The 17,175-nt window shown below is 51.8% G+C and overlaps 1 protein-coding gene across 1 annotated transcript in view; it reads right to left on the bottom strand.

The window, feature by feature from the left end:
* EIF3J (eukaryotic translation initiation factor 3 subunit J) overlaps positions 1–17,175 on the bottom strand; it is a 224,217-nt gene that overhangs the window by 33,242 nt on the left and 173,800 nt on the right. The window lies entirely within an intron of this gene.

Raw genomic sequence — 17,175 nt, 5'->3', positions numbered from 1 at the left:
ATAGTCCAAGCGAGAGAGAACAGTAGACTGGACTATCAGCTGTCTAGTAGATGAGTCGAAAAACTTTAAAATAGGTTTAAGACCTCATAAAATGCCAAAACATGTGGCAGCAACATTTTTAGTGTGGAAACAGAAACTAACAGAGGAGTCCACACTCCCAAGTTCTTGACTTCTCTCTTAGGTTCCGGGGCCCTATCTAAAGCATTAGGCCACCAGTGGTCGCCCCATAGGTCAATGTTCTTACCGACAAGCAGAACTTCCGTCCTGTTTGCATTTAATTGCAAACAATTAGACGTATGTTATGTTATAACAGCTTATGTAGCGCTCAGCTGCCCCAGCAAAGGGGCGTCCCGGCGCTTCCAGCAGCTAAAAAACAACAGACTACGATAGAGCCCAGCAAAATAATGTCCAGGAAAACTTATTTTGGGGAAAAAGATGTTTTAACTGCCTTCCTGAAATCCAACAGACCCTCCAGTTCTCGTATGTGTACCGGTAGCGAAGGTGCAGATAGTCTGGTCCGGAGCAAGATCTAAATGGAGATTTAGATCGCCAAAAATGCTAAAATTAGTCCCCACAGTAAGCGTTCCAACTGTCTCTAAAAGAACATTTTTAGAAATTGGCAGCTGGTCCAGGTGACATGTATATCAGTAACCCAGAAAGACTTTGTAGCGGTTTCTCATTTTTGTGGCGGCTGGGTGGAAGATGAGCGTTGGTTATTGAATATGTGTTGAAGCACCTTTTGTCCGACTTGTGCTTCCTTGTTCATCTGTATATTCACGCAGTAGTGCTTCGTGAACGTGTGCACTGAAGCCCATGTTGCCGCCAGGCATATGTCCTGGATGGGTGTGTTGGCCAGGAAAGCTATTGTAGCTCCCTTTTTCCTGGTAGAGTGGGCCCGTGTCCCCCCTGCCAGTTTGGGGCAGAATTGTATCGTCTGTGCGATCCATCTCGCAATTGTTCCTTTAGTTACTGGCTTTCCCATGAAGCTCTTTGCGAAGGAAACAAAGAATTGCTTTGTTTCCCTGTGATCCTTTGTCCTTTCAATGTAGTGCATGACAACCCTTCTGGCGTCTAGGGTGTGAAGAGCTCGTTCAGCACTTGTTGTCGGTTTCTGGAAGAAACTTGGTATTTGTAAAGTTTGATTCATGTGGAACCCTGACATCACCTTCGGCATGAAGTGTGGGTCTGTTCTCATTACCACCCTATCATTGTGAATTTGGATGTAGGGTTCCTGTAACGTTAACGCCGGAAGTTCGCTTACCCTACGCAGCGAGGTGATTGCTACCAGGAAAGCTGTTTTCATTGTTAGCCTCTCTAGGGATGCTTTGTGAATTGGTTCGAAAGGATGTTTCATCAGTTCTGTTAGTACCAGGTTAAGGTTCCATGCAGGTGGTGGCACCCTCTTTGGAGGTGCATCCTCTTTGCTCCTTCTAGGAATCTTTTAACCACTTGTGAGGTGAAGAAACTCTTACAAGTCTCCCCTCTTGTGTAAGCGACTATTGTTGCTAAGTGAACGGTCAAGGAGGATAAGCTTAGTTTCTTGTCCAGTAGGTGCGTGAGGTACCTAAGCACCGTCGAGTCCCTTTGCATCTTATTGTGCAGCTTCTCTCTCCTGCACCATAGAGTGAATCTCTTCCATTTTGATACATAGCACTTTCGCGTGCTGGGCCTCCGTGCCTCCCGAAGTACCCTCAGGGTGCTCTCTGGTAGTATTAGATGCGCACATTCGATGTCTTCAGGAGCCACGCTACCAGGCTCAGGCTCCCTGGGTGTAGCACCTGCCCGTTTTGCATGGTGAGCAGGTCCTTTCTCCTTCCGAATCCGTGGGGTGCGCTCTGTGCCATCTCCATGATCTGTGAATACCATGTCTGCCTGGCCCACTGTGGTGCGACCAGTATCAGTGTCATGTTGCTCGCTCTGCACTTGCTGAGGACCTTGTGCATCAGCGGTATCGGGGGAAAAGCGTAAGCAAATGTCCTCGACCAGTCTATCCATAGGGCATTCCCCAGGGACCCCTGCCCGGGCCGCCTGGATGCAAAGCTTCGGCTTTTTGCATTTTGGCGTGTTGCAAATAGGTCCACCGACTGTGTCCCCCACCTGTCGATCAGCCTTTTAGTCTCCTGTGCATTGAGCTCCCATTCGTGGGTTGCCGATGTCTGCCTGCTGAGCCAATCCGCTTCTACGTTTTCCTTTCCTGGCAGATGAATGGCTAGCAGGTCTATGTTGAGAGGGATGGCCCAAGTCCATGTCTCCTGCGCCAGCTTCGAAAGAGTGGCTGATCGTGTTCCACCCTGCTTGTTGATGTAGAACATCGCTGTAGTGATGTACGTCTGGATCAACACCCTCTGGTTGTACAGTTTTGTCTGAAAGGCTTTTATAGCAAGGAAAACTGTCTTCAACTCCAGGAAGTTGATGTGCTTTATAGCATCTGCTGGTGTCCACAGACCCCTCACTTTGAGTTTCTCCATGTGAGCTCCCCATCCCTTCAGGGATGCATCTGTGGTGATGGTCACCGTTGGCGGCGTTAGAGGATTTCCCCTTGTCAGGTTCTCCATGTTCCACCATGCCATTTCTTTCTGCACTGCGTGCGTTACAACCACTAGATCCTCCCAACGCCCTGTTGCTTGTGACCATTGCCCTTGTAAATACTCCTGCAAGGGTCTCATGTGCAGCCGCACATTTGGCACTAGGTGAATGCATGATGCCATCATGCCCATGATCTTGCTCGTTGTTCTCACTGTCCGAGCTTGCCCCCTCTGGTAGAGCTTCGTCTCCTTCACCAGTGCAACTGACCTTCTCGCTTGGGAACACCTTGCTCTGTACGGTGTCTATCTGAGCTCCAAGGAAGATCTTTATTTGTTCTGGTTCCATTGAGGATTTCCCCCAGTGTATGGAGAATCCCAGGTCCATCAGTGTTCTTGTCACTCTCTGTGCATGTTCCTTGCATATCTGGTATGACCTTGCTTTTATTAGCCAGTCATCCAGGTAAGGGTATACGTGTATTCCCTCTTTTCTTAGGTGTGCTGCAACTGTTGCTAGGCACTTTGTGAAGACCCTTGGTGCAGATTTTAGACCAAACGCTAGGGTTGTGAACTGATAGTGGTGTTCCCCTATGGCGAATCTGAGCAGATGTTTGTGACTTCTGTTCATTGGTATGTGTAGATAGGCATCCTTTAGGTCTATGGTGACCATGAAGTCTCCTTTTTGCATTTGAGGGAGCACCTCTTGCAGGGATGTCATTTTGAACTTTTGCATTCTTATGAATTTGTTTAAGAACCTTAGGTCCAGGATGGGTCTCGTTGTTTCGTCTACCTTTGGCACCAGGAAGTACGTACGTAGAATACACCCCTCTGTTCCTTTCTCTGTAAGGTACTGGTTCTATGGCTTGTTTTTGCAGGAGCTCTCCCACTTCCTTTTGGAGCAGCTGCAGCTTTTTCTTTGCTAGTTGCCTTCTCTTTGGCTTTCTGCTTGTTGGTGTCTTTTCCATCTCTATGCAGTATCCGAACTGCATGATGTTTAGAACCCATTTGTCTGAAGTTATTTTCTTCCACTCCTGGAAGTAATGTTTTAGTCTTCCTCCCACTGGTCTCACATGCCCGCAGGCACTTAGTGCGCCTGACCCCTGCTTGCTGTCCTCGTGCTTCACCCTGGGAGCTCTAATTTGGGTGGGCACACGTTGGCTGACCAAGTCACTTGGTGGGGGTTGCTGACCTCCTCTCCTATTCTGCCCCGTCCATTGCCTCTCCCGCGAAAGGGCTGGCCCCTCTGCTGGTATTGCCAGGACTGCTTTTGTTGGCCTTGCTGTGTTGGGTTCTCTGCCTGTTGAGATTGTTGGAACGCCTGGTGCGATGTTCCTGGCTGGTTCCCACCCCTGCCGTTGGGTCTTCGTGATGGGGTGCCCCTTTTGGACCCTCTGAACTGCAATGCCCCCATGGACCTTGCCGTTTCATTGTCCTTTTTTAGTTGGCTGAGCTTTTCGTCTACTGGGGCCCCGAACAAGGTCTGTCCGTTGAACGGGGTGTTCAGTATGCGGTGTTTTACTACTGGCTTGAAGCCCAACACCCTGAGCCAGGCTGGTCTTCTTTCTGTGATGCCCATCATCATGTCCGCTCCGTCCAGAGCTGTCTTGATTCAAGAGTTTACCACATTCTTCCCTTCTTCGACTAGGTTTTCAGCTCTCTGAATTCCTGAGGCATATTTTTCATCAACTTGCCCAGTTCCTCCATGATTTGGTACTGCTGTCTGTTTAGTAGTGCGTTGGAATTGGCCATTCGCCAGTGCATCGCAGCATTCCTCTCAATTCTTCTCCCAACCAAGTCCATCCCCTTGCTCTCCTTGTCTGGAGGTGGTCCTGAGGTAGTAGACACATTAGCCCTCTTCCTTGCTGTGGCAGCAATGATGGAGTCTGCTGAGACCGTGCCCTGGATGTAGGTTGGGTCCTTGGAAGAATGTTTGTACTTCTTTTCAGCCCTTGGGGTGACTGCCTTGCATGTAGCCGGCTCCCTGAATGAGTCTTTCCCTTGTGCCATGACACTTTCTAGCATTGGCAGGTACTGGCTCTTGGTCTGTGTGGGGAGCAATGTCTCGAGAAGAAAGTCAGCCTTCTGCTACTCTTCGTCGAGTTTCACCTTGAAGACAGCCGCTGCATTCCTGATGACCGTGTTGTACACGCCATGTCATCTGGCGGCGAAGGCCTTGAAGGATAAGTGTTGACGCTTACTTTGGGACTCTCTGTGTCGACATCTTGCCAGTCGATCTCCTGACTTTCCGAGGCCGCCGAACTCAGGAGCGTCCTGCGGTCGTCCTCATAGTAGTCGAAGGCCTCTTCTTCGTCCGGTTCGTCGAATGTTTCGACATTCCCCGACTGTTCCTCAACTTCCTCCTCGACCACCTCATACACCTGTGGCTTGGGCTTCGTCGGGATGTAGTCTTTCATCCTTGCGTCGAAATCCTTCTTTCGTTGCAGGATGTTTTCCATTTCGGCTTCGAGACGCCTCCTCTTCTCCATTTCGGCAGCCAGATCTGCGTCTAATGGGTCGGCCAATCTCGTTGGCGGTAAATTTTGCGCCGAACCAATTTTCGGCGTTTAAGGTTTCGGCGCCGAGCTTATCTTCGGCGTCGGCGCTGGGGCCTTTTTTGGGTCCTTCTCCCTCAGCGTCGGACGTTCCTTTTCGGAGACGTTTTTCGACGGCTTTAGCTGTTCTTCAGCTCTCAGCGCGGGGGACTCCTTCTCAGAGGTTCCGCTGGTACTGGGTTTAGGTGCGGGCGCCGAAGCTTTCCGCGCCGGCGCTTGAGGATTTTCCCTCGATCTTTCGAGACTCATGGTCTCTCGAGGCTTCAGGGGCCGTCGATTCTCCTACCTTCTTTGGAGTCTTCGTAATATCGGTCTCCAAGACCGTGTAGCAGTCTTCTTTGTCTGCGTCGTGGTGGTCTTCTTCGTCTGAAGATAGGCCCTGGTCTCGAAGGGATGGAGGCTGGATCTTGCCCTGCATCGTGGCGTTGGCTACTCTCTATCTCGCTCGAACTCGAAGAGTTTTCGGCGTAAAAACTAAGCAGGTGTAGCAGTCGCTGCGCTCGTGGTCTACTGGTAGGCAGAGGTTGCAAACTGGGTGCTGGTCCTTCTGTGCGTACTTGTGGTGGCAATTCGCGCAGAACTTGAAAGGAGTCTTGTACATCTCATGCGTTTAGCGGTCCCCCTGCGCTCGCATTCCTCGATGGAAAATCGAAGTTCTAGAACTTCCTTCCCTATTTCGTCGTTCTTCTCGATGGCTTAGTCTCCTGAAGTCTTCCATGTTTTTCGTACAAAATCTGCGTCTTTTCTTCTTTTTCTCCAAAAATGTCTGGAGCCCTCTCGGGAACGATCAAGACCCAACCGCGGAAAAAAGAATCTGAAGACGGCGTCCAAGAGTGGGTGCTTCCACAGGAAGCGTGCCGACGTCACCGGAAATACACCAAAGAGTGGGAAGTGGATGCCCGCCAGGGCTACAAAAAAAAAAAAAAAAAAAAAAGGGCTACGATTCCGGACCCAACCACAAGACCGCGGAATAATGCACAGCATAGTGAATCCAGAAAGATTCACGCTGCAAAACCAGTGCGCATTGGACCATAGTTAACAAAGATGATCTGACTTCCTTATATCCTTAGTTCTAGCCAGATAGAATTTTAGCACACTTTTCAGATCAAGTGAATGCAACGCTCTTTCAGGAGGCGTGGTAGGATTAGGAAAAAATGTGAATAGAGTGACCTTGATTAATATGAAAATCTGAAATCACTTTAGGTAGGAAACTCTGGTGAGTCCGCATGACCACTTGATTCGTATGGAACATGAGAAGGGTCTGCGGAGCATAAGGCCTGAATCTCGCTTACCCTACGAGCTGAGGTAATTGCCACTAGAAGAGACCTTCCAAGAGAGGTGCTATAGAGAAGCCTTGTGGATGGGTTCAAAAGGGGACACAATTTACAAAGGACCACATTAAGTTCCCAGGTAGGGGAAGGTAACCGAATTGGAGGGTAGACCTTTTTTTAGCCCTTCCAGGAAGTCTTGAACAACTGGCATTTGAAAGAAGGCCTGAGAAGGAGAATTCCTATAAGCTGTAATTGCTGCCAGATTTACTCAGATATAGGAAAATCTTAAGCCTGCTTTAGCTAGGTACAAAAGATATTGCAAACTAACCCGTTGTTGACCCCTGATAGGGTTCTGACCATTAGCTGTACACTATAAATAGAAACGCTTACATTTGAAAGCATATGACTTTCTCGCCGAAGGCCTTCTCGCTTCCTTTAAGGTCTGCATACAGTCTTGCGAGAGGGCCTAGGTGACCATATTGTAAGACCTCAGGAGCCATGCTGTCAATCTCAAGGACACTAGGTTGGGATGGAAAACAAGGCATGGGAACCTCCACTAATGTGTCTAGGAGAGGTGCAACACGTCTGTGTACCACCACTGGCGAGGCCATTCTGGTGCGATCAGGATCATTTCCATCCTGGATTTGTAGAGCTTGTTGATCACCAATGGTATGAGGGTGACTGGTGGAAAGGCGTAAAGTAATTTCTCTGACCAGTCTATCAACAGTGCATTCCCCCGGGAGCCTGGTTGCGGGTACCTGGACGCGAGAGCGCAGCATTTTGTGTTTGCTGCATCTGCGAATAAGGTTATGTCTGGAGAACCCAATGTCCGAAAAATGTCTTGTGCTATTTATTCTTTCAGCACCCAGTTGCGCGCTTCGACGAAGTTTCGGCTTAGGTCGTCCCCCTGTATATTGAGGGAGCCTGGAAGGTGGACTGCAGATATGGACATGTTCCTTGCCAGAAGCCATTTCCTAATTGCTTGAGTCTCCAGAGACAGGAGTCTGGATCTGGTACCTCCCTGCTTGTTCACGTAGTACATTGTTGTGTTGTTGTCCGTCTGAACCAACAGGGAGTGCGACCCTATGGAGGGGAAGAATGCTTTGAGAGCCAGATGCACAGCTCCGCGTTCCAACATGTTCCAACATGTTCCAACATGTTGAAGTCTTCTCCTTGTCCGACCACATCCCCTGCACCTGAAGAGATCCCTTGTGAGCACCCCAGCCCTGGAGAGACGCATCTTTGACGACACTGGGAATTTCCAGATGGAAAGGAACTCCTTGCAGAAGATGAGACTGTTGCATCCACCATCTTATTGAGATTTGGACTGAGTTAGGAAGTGTTATGGTCTACTTACAACCATTGGAAACTTGGGACCACTGGTTCTCTAGCTTTTACTATAAAGGCCTCATTTGTAACCTGACGTTCGTGAAAATTAATATGCATGACACCATCAAACCTAGCAGAGATGATACCGGTCTGGCTATAGGATGAGTTATTTTTAGAAGATTGCGACCTTTGTCGAGTATTGATGTTAGTCTCTCCTCCGAATGAAACGCTCTTGTGTTTGCAGCGTCTAGCGTAGCGCCAAAGTAGTGAATCCTTCGAGTAGGATTTAGGATAGACTTTTTACAAGTTCACACAGAGGCCCAGTCGATTTAAGATTTGGATGCAGAAACTCAGATGATTCTGCAGGAGACTGGGAGAGGCCTGCTCGAGTAACTAGTCGTCTTGATAAGGATAGACAAAGATTTTTTGCTTTCTCAGGAAGGCCGCCACCAACACCATGCATTTTGAGAAGGAGCGAGGAGCAGACTTGAGTCGGAAAGGAAGGACTTTTAACTGGAAATGGTCTGACTCCATCCTGAATCGAAGGAACTTCCTGTGTTTGAGAAATTGGGATGTGAAAATATGCATCCTGAAGGTCTATGGAGCACATCCAATCCCATTGATGGATGTGTAGGATGATTTGATGTAAGGCCAGCATCCTGATCTCTCGCTGAGGACGTATTTGTTTAAGAGTCTGAGATCTAGTATTGGCCTGAACTCCTTTTTTGGACCTCTTTGGAACCAGAAAGTAGCATGAATAAATCCCCTGTCGATGTTACCAGGGAACATTTTCGATGGCCTGTTTTTGTAGCAGGATGGATACCTCCTCTTGCAGCAAATCTAGCCGACTGACTGGGATTTTTCAAGGAGGAACAGATGGTGGTGGAGACTTTAATCAAATTGGGTACCCATTCCGCACAATATTGAGTACCCATTTGTCCTGCATTATTTTAATCCACTCTTCCAAATAAAAACATATACTTACTCCCACCGGAGTGGGTAACAGAGTTGGAGGAACCAAGAACTCACTGCTTAGATTGTGGTTTTGCAGTAGGAGGGGTTGGTCTAGAGCCCCATCTTCCTCTACCAGGCCGTCGCTGATGGAAATGCGATCTCGCATGGTGTTTCTGCGAGGACCAATGAGGTGTTTGAACCCTCTGCTGGTATTGACAACGATCATAGGGTCGGTAACTACGTTGAAAGTCCTTTTTTTCCTCCAAACCAACTGCTTCATAGGTATCCAACTCGGATTTCATCCTTGACATCTCATCGTCCGCACGAGAGCCAAAGAGAGATGTACCATTGAGGGGTGGTTGAGTTTTCATGATCTCTGGTTTTAGACCTTTGAGTCTCACCCATGAGGATCTCCTAGCACAAGTGCCATGTGAATAGCCATAGGCAGCAAGGTCTGAGGCTTCAGCTGCCGCACTGATTCGCCACAAGATCTCCTTCGTGCAGAATCTCCTGAAAATGTTGCCGATCTTCCTTTGGCAATTTTTCTGTAAAGCGTGAGACAGAGTCCCACAGCAAGCGGTCATAACAACCTAGTAGAGAGGATGTGCTTGCCAACTTCATGAAAGAGGCAGAGGTGTTGCACATTCTCTTTCCAATGGCGTCTGTGGCTTTGCTGTCTTTGTCAGGGGGAATAAATGAGGCGGTCCCCGTGTGACCATTTCATGCAGCCGATACAATAACAGTCTGGTGGTGGGTCAGACCTCAGAAAAGAGGGTCCTGCTCTGGAGCACTGTACTTTAATATCCTTGATTACGCCACTCCCACCGAAGTCAGTGCCAGGAAAGTGTGGAGCCCCGGTTCTAGCAAGCCAGGCACCAAGGGAAGAAGAGGTCTTAGGGATAGGTTAGTAGGTGGAGCATGGTGCACTGGAAACGGAGAGCCCTCCAGCGCTACCTGGACGATTCGCAGTTTGAGGATGACACTTCACGCAAGCTCTTTACCAGTCAGATCGTGGATCTACCTCTATGCAGACGGATCACTCAACGTCGACACTGGTGAGTGATTTGTTCTCAGCCTCTTGGCTGGTCGAGACCTATGAATGGAAATAGGCCTCGACATATACCTCCTCGACGCCAACCCTGCCAGTTACCTTATCGGCGTCGGAGATGACCTTTTTCTTGACGGAGGTGACTTCCTCTACGGCGATGCTCACCCTCCTGTCGGCGACAAAGCAGTAGAACGGCTATGAGTGGGTGCCGGGCCTGGGCATCTATGTTTTATGTACTTTCGACGTCGGTGGTGTTTGACGGCGACCTCACCTGTCGGCGAGGTGTCTTAGAGCGTCTGCCTTCATCCATCGTAGCAGAGCCTGACTCAGACCACCTGCGAGAGAGTGTCGACGTTGATAGGTGAGAAGTCTTAGCCGTACCTGTAGTATTCCCCTTCGACGGCGCAACAGACTTTGTCGTCGGTCTCGGCATTGGGGATTTCGACGCTGAAGAGCACCAGGGTATTTTTGCTGTTGACCTTTCCCTCAATGGCCAATTTGACGGATGTCTTCGTTTTACATGTTATTTCTTGTGCTCCACGATCCTCACAAAAGGAGCCCCAAAAAAGAACTGACCTAACTGTCACCTGTGGGGCATGATGGAAGCCTGGAGGTCCTGAAGGTCTTCAAGGCACGGCGCCAGTTTCTGAGTGTTCTATATGCAATATTCTAGGCTAATCTGCCTGCTATCACCTTGCCTTTTTCCATTTGAAAATAAAGGCTATGTTCAACAAGCATTTACAATGCAATGGTTTTGCCTTTGTTAAAGTTAGAGCTATTGGCATTGCTATTGACATTTTTATTTATGTTTTTTTTAACATAAATGGCATTGTCATTTACAATAGCTAATTCAACCACTCATCTAACCCATCTGAACACCCAGCCACTGATCCACCCGCTCATCTATCTACGCATGCGCTTGCCAATCTCTTCATTCACCCACCCAGCTGCTCACTTGTCCATTACGGTACCCACTCATCTATCAAAGCAGGCGCCCGCCGACCTCATCATACATCCGCTCCCTCGTCCCTCCCTCCAGCTGCCCACCTACTCATCCATCCACTCATCCTTCCACCTATTCATCCATCCGCTCACACATCCTTCCACCCGCTCATCCATCCTCACTCATCCATCCGCTCATCCTTCCACCCACCCATCCGCCCGCTCATCCACCCACCCATCCGCCCGCTCATCCATCCACTCATCCTTCCCCCTATTCATCCATCCACTCATCCTTCCCCCTATTCACCCATCACTCATCCTTCCCCCTATTCATCCATCCGCTCACACATCCTTCCATCCGCTCACACATCCTTCCACCCGCTCACACATCCTTCCACCCGCTCACACATCCTTCCACCCATCCTTCCACCTACTCATCCATCCACCCATCCTTCCACCTACTCATCCATCCACCCATCCTTCCACCTACTCATCCATCCACCCATCCTTCCATCCACTCATCCTTCCACCTACTCATCCATCCACTCATCCATCCATCCACTCATCCATCCATCCACTCATCCATCCATCCACTCATCCATCCATCCACTCATCCATCCATCCACTCATCCATCCATCCACTCATCCATCCATCCACTCATCCATCCATCCACTCATCCATCCATCCACTCATCCTTCCACTCATCCTTCCACCTACTCATCCTTCCACCTACTCATCCACCCACCTACTCATCCACCCACCTACTCATCCACCCACCTACTCATCCATCCACCTACTCATCCATCCACCTACTCATCCATCCACCTACTCATCCATCCACCTACTCATCCATCCACCTACTCATCCATCCACCTACTCATCCATCCACCTACTCATCCATCCACCTACTCATCCATCCGACCACTCATCCATCCGACCACTCATCCATCCGCCCACTCATCCATCCGCCCACTCATCCTTCCGCCCACTCATCCATCCTTCCACTCATCCTTCCACTCATCCTTCCACTCATCCTTCCACTCATCCTTCCACTCATCCTTCCACTCATCCTTCCACTCATCCTTCCACTCATCCTTCCACTCATCCTTCCACTCATCCTTCCACTCATCCTTCCACTCATCCTTCCACTCATCCTTCCACTCATCCTTCCACTCATCCTTCCACCTACTCATCCATCCACTCATCCTTCCACCTACTCATCCATCCACTCATCCTTCCACTCATCCTTCCACCTACTCATCCATCCACTCATCCTTCCACTCATCCATCCACTCATCCATCCACTCATCCATCCACTCATCCTTCCACCTACTCATCCATCCACTCATCCTTCCACCTACTCATCCATCCACTCATCCTTCCGCCCACTCATCCTTCCGCCCAAACATCCTTCCGCCCACTCATCCTTCCGCCCACTCATCCTTCCGCCCACTCATCCTTCCGCCCACTCATCCTTCCGCCCACTCATCCTTCCGCCCACTCATCCTTCCGCCCACTCATCCTTCCGCCCACTCATCCTTCCGCCCACTCATCCTTCCGCCCACTCATCCTTCCGCCCACTCATCCTTCCGCCCACTCATCCTTCCGCCCACACTCATCCTTCCGCCCACACTCATCCTTCCGCCCACACTCATCCTTCCGCCCACACTCATCCTTCCGCCCGCTCATCCTTCCGCCCGCTCATCCTTCCGCCCGCTCATCCTTCCGCCCGCTCATCCTTCCGCCCGCTCATCCTTCCGCCCGCTCATCCTTCCGCCCGCTCATCCTTCCGCCCGCTCATCCTTCCGCCCGCTCATCCTTCCGCCCGCTCATCCTTCCACCCATCCATCCGCTCATCCTTCCACCCATCCTTCCACCTACTCATCCTTCCACCCATCCTTCCACCTACTCATCCTTCCACCCATCCTTCCGCCTACTCATCCATCCACCCATCCTTCCGCCTACTCATCCATCCACTCATCCTTCCGCCTACTCATCCATCCACTCATCCTTCCGCCTACTCATCCATCCACTCATCCTTCCGCCTACTCATCCATCCACTCATCCTTCCGCCTACTCATCCATCCACTCATCCTTCCGCCTACTCATCCATCCACTCATCCTTCCGCCTACTCATCCATCCACTCATCCTTCCGCCTACTCATCCATCCACTCATCCTTCCGCCTACTCATCCATCCACTCATCCTTCCGCCTACTCATCCATCCACTCATCCTTCCGCCTACTCATCCATCCACTCATCCTTCCGCCTACTCATCCGCCTACTCATCCGCCTACTCATCCGCCTACTCATCCGCCTACTCATCCTCCCGCCCACTCATCCTCCCGCCCACTCATCCTCCCGCCCACTCATCCTCCCGCCCACTCATCCTCCCGCCCACTCATCCTCCCGCCCACTCATCCATCCGCCCACTCATCCATCCGCCCACTCATCCATCCGCCCACTCATCCATCCGCCCACTCATCCATCCGCCCACTCATCCATCCGCCCACTCATCCATCCGCCCACTCATCCATCCGCCCACTCATCCACCCGCCCACTCATCCACCCGCCCACTCATCCACCCGCCCACTCATCCACCCGCCCACTCATCCACCCGCCCACTCATCCACCCGCCCACTCATCCACCCGCCCACTCATCCACCCGCCCACTCATCCACCCGCCCACTCATCCACCCGCCCACTCATCCATCCGCCCACTCATCCATCCGCCCACTCATCCACCCACCCCAACCCACCCACTCATCCATCCACCCATCCACCCAAACCCGCCCACTCATCCATCCACCCATCCACCCAAACCCACCCACTCATCCATCCACCCATCCACCCAAACCCGCCCACTCATCCATCCACCCATCCCCGCCCACTCATCCATCCACCCACTCATCCTTCCGCCCACTCATCCTTCCGCCCACTCATCCATCCGCCCGCTCATCCATCCGCCCGCTCATCCATCCGCCCGCTCATCCATCCGCCCGCTCATCCTTCCGCCCGCTCATCCTTCCGCCCACTCATCCATCCGCCCACACATCCATCCGCCCACACATCCATCCATCCGCTCATCCTTCCACCTACTCATCCATCCACTCATCCTTCCACCTACTCATCCATCCACTCATCCTTCCACCTACTCATCCATCCACTCATCCTTCCACCTACTCATCCATCCACTCATCCTTCCACCTACTCATCCATCCACTCATCCTTCCACCTACTCATCCATCCACTCATCCTTCCATCCACCCATCCGCCCGCTCATCCGTCCGCCCGCTCATCCGTCCGCCCGCTCATCCGTCCGCCCGCTCATCCGTCCGCTCGCTCATCCGCCCGCCCATCCGCCCACTCATCCATCCGCCCACTCATCCATCCGCCCACTCATCCATCCGCCCACTCATCCATCCGCCCACTCATCCATCCGCCCACTCATCCATCCGCCCACTCATCCATCCGCCCACTCATCCATCCGCCCACTCATCCATCCGCCCACTCATCCATCCGCCCACTCATCCATCCGCCCACTCATCCATCCGCCCACTCATCCATCCGCCCACTCATCCATCCGCCCACTCATCCATCCGCCCACTCATCCATCCGCCCACTCATCCATCCGCCCACTCATCCATCCGCCCACTCATCCATCCGCCCACTCATCCATCCGCCCACCCACCCACCCGTCCACCCAAACCCACTCATCCATCCACCCAAACCCACTCATCCATCCACCCAAGCCCACTCATCCATCCACCCAAGCCCACTCATCCATCCACCCAAGCCCACTCATCCATCCACCCAAGCCCACTCATCCATCCACCCAAGCCCACTCATCCATCCACCCAAACCCACTCATCCATCCACCCAAACCCACTCATCCATCCACCCACCCACCCAAACCCACTCATCCATCCACCCACCCAAACCCACCCACTCATCCATCCATCCACCCAAACCCACCCACTCATCCATCCATCCACCCAAACCCACCCACTCATCCATCCATCCACCCAAACCCACCCACTCATCCATCCATCCACCCAAACCCACCCATCCATCCACCCAAACCCACTCATCCATCCATCCACCCAAACCCACCCACTCATCCATCCACCCACCCACCCAAACCCACTCATCCATCCACCCACCCAAACCCACCCACTCATCCATCCATCCATCCATCCACCCACCCATCCATCCATCCACCCACCCACTCATCCATCCATCCACCCACCCAAACCCACCCACTCATCCATCCATCCACCCACCCAAACCCACCCACTCATCCATCCATCCACCCACCCAAACCCACCCACTCATCCATCCATCCACCCACCCAAACCCACCCACTCATCCATCCATCCACCCACCCAAACCCACCCACCCACCCATCCACCCACCCAAACCCACCCACTCATCCATCCACCCACCCAAACCCACCCACTCATCCATCCACCCACCCAAACCCACCCACTCATCCATCCACCCACCCAAACCCACCCACTCATCCATCCACCCACCCAAACCCACCCACTCATCCATCCACCCACCCAAACCCTTCCACCCACTCATCCTTCCACCCACTCATCCTTCCACCCACTCATCCTTCCACCCACTCATCCTTCCACCCACTCATCCTTCCACCCACTCATCCTTCCACCCACTCATCCTTCCACCCACTCATCCTTCCACCCACTCATCCTTCCACCCACTCATCCTTCCACCCACCCATCCATCCACCCACCCACTCATCCATCCATCCACCCACCCAAACCCACCCACTCATCCATCCATCCACCCACCCAAACCCACCCACTCATCCATCCATCCACCCACCCAAACCCACCCATCCATCCACCCACCCAAACCCACCCACCCATCCATCCACCCACCCAAACCCACCCACTCATCCATCCACCCACCCAAACCCACCCACTCATCCATCCACCCACCCAAACCCACCCACTCATCCATCCACCCACCCAAACCCACCCACTCATCCATCCACCCACCCAAACCCACCCACTCATCCATCCACCCACCCAAACCCACCCACTCATCCTTCCACCCACTCATCCTTCCACCCACCCAAACCCTTCCACCCACTCATCCTTCCACCCACTCATCCTTCCACCCACTCATCCTTCCACCCACTCATCCTTCCACCCACTCATCCTTCCACCCACTCATCCTTCCACCCACTCATCCTTCCACCCACTCATCCTTCCACCCACTCATCCTTCCACCCACATAGCTGCCAAGGTTTCAGATTGCTTTGTGTGACATTTTCAGAATTGTACTTTAATTATGAGTGACATTTAATGACTACGAGTGACACAACGAAAATGAGGGAAATAGGTATAGGCTGAATAAATAAGACTTTACGCAAATGAGTACAGCGTCTTGTTAACAAAACTGTAAATATCACAATCGAACTGCACTTTAACACTATTGAAATCATTAACCCCGAGCGGCCGCCCCTGTTGGCGCGCTGCTACCTGCCCAACCCCGCAGGTATCGGCACACATCAACATGACCCACTGGCTATCACAGAGACTTTGCTGACAGACTTTGGCGACACCACTGGCACAGAAAATAATTGGACGGGCAGCGGCACCACTCATAGTCACAGAATCCATCAGTACTGTGACCCCGACCGTCTCAACAGGAGTTTGTGGGCTTAATGTCACTTAAGTCAGAGAGTAACTTCAGCTGTAACAGGGCACATGTACCAGGGCACACTGTACCCTCTCACCCCTTAGTTGAACCAACAGCACGCATTTTATGTGCAGACTTCTTTCTGGCATCCTGACGCCCTCAGACATCCTGAAGACTCTACCCGCTAAACCCCGCAATGGAGCAGCACCGACAAAGGCAGCAGTTAGGGTTATAAGAAGCAACAATTTTTAAGTTAGGAGGGGCACAGTTTACTTGTAATCCATTAGGGTAAGACACAGTTACCGCTTTCTTTCTTTGCGATGTGTTCCGACCACCGGCCGCTGCAATCGCCGATCACTGTGTGACGTGCAGCTCAGCTGTAACTGAATTAGGACCGGTGCTGGTCCATTAGATTTTGATTGCACGCAGCAGCCCGGACCGGTGCGGGAAGCAGAAGGAGGCAGCGCTGCATGCGCCATGATTAAAGCGCCATCACAAATTTGCCCGTAACAAACCCCTCGGCTTTGGAAGCAGGACGTGACGTCTCCCTCCTTCCGTCGTCACTCGTAGTCATTAAATGTCACTCATAATTAAAGTACAATTCTGAAAATGTCACACAAAGCAATCTGAAACCTTGGCAGCTATGATTCAGAACTGAACTGCAAGGAGAGACGAGACGGATCATGAAACCCACCTCAGACATGGAACAAGGCAAGCAATAGAAGTGTTCCGAGTTAGAACAGTCTTTAGTTGTAGGGGAGGGCTGATGGGCGGGGGCGCCGCGTGAGACAGGAGCAGGAAGGCGGGTGCCCTCAATCCCGGACCAGATTCGGGGGCGTTGACGAGAAGAGGCTTTCGGCTGACGTAGCCAAAAGCCAAAAAT

This window comes from Lissotriton vulgaris, chromosome 2_1 (assembly GCF_964263255.1).
Source record: "Lissotriton vulgaris chromosome 2_1, aLisVul1.2, whole genome shotgun sequence".
NCBI lineage: Eukaryota > Metazoa > Chordata > Amphibia > Caudata > Salamandridae > Lissotriton > Lissotriton vulgaris.
Note: the sequence above shows the minus strand (reverse complement) of the source record. Positions and strands in the feature narration are given on the sequence as shown.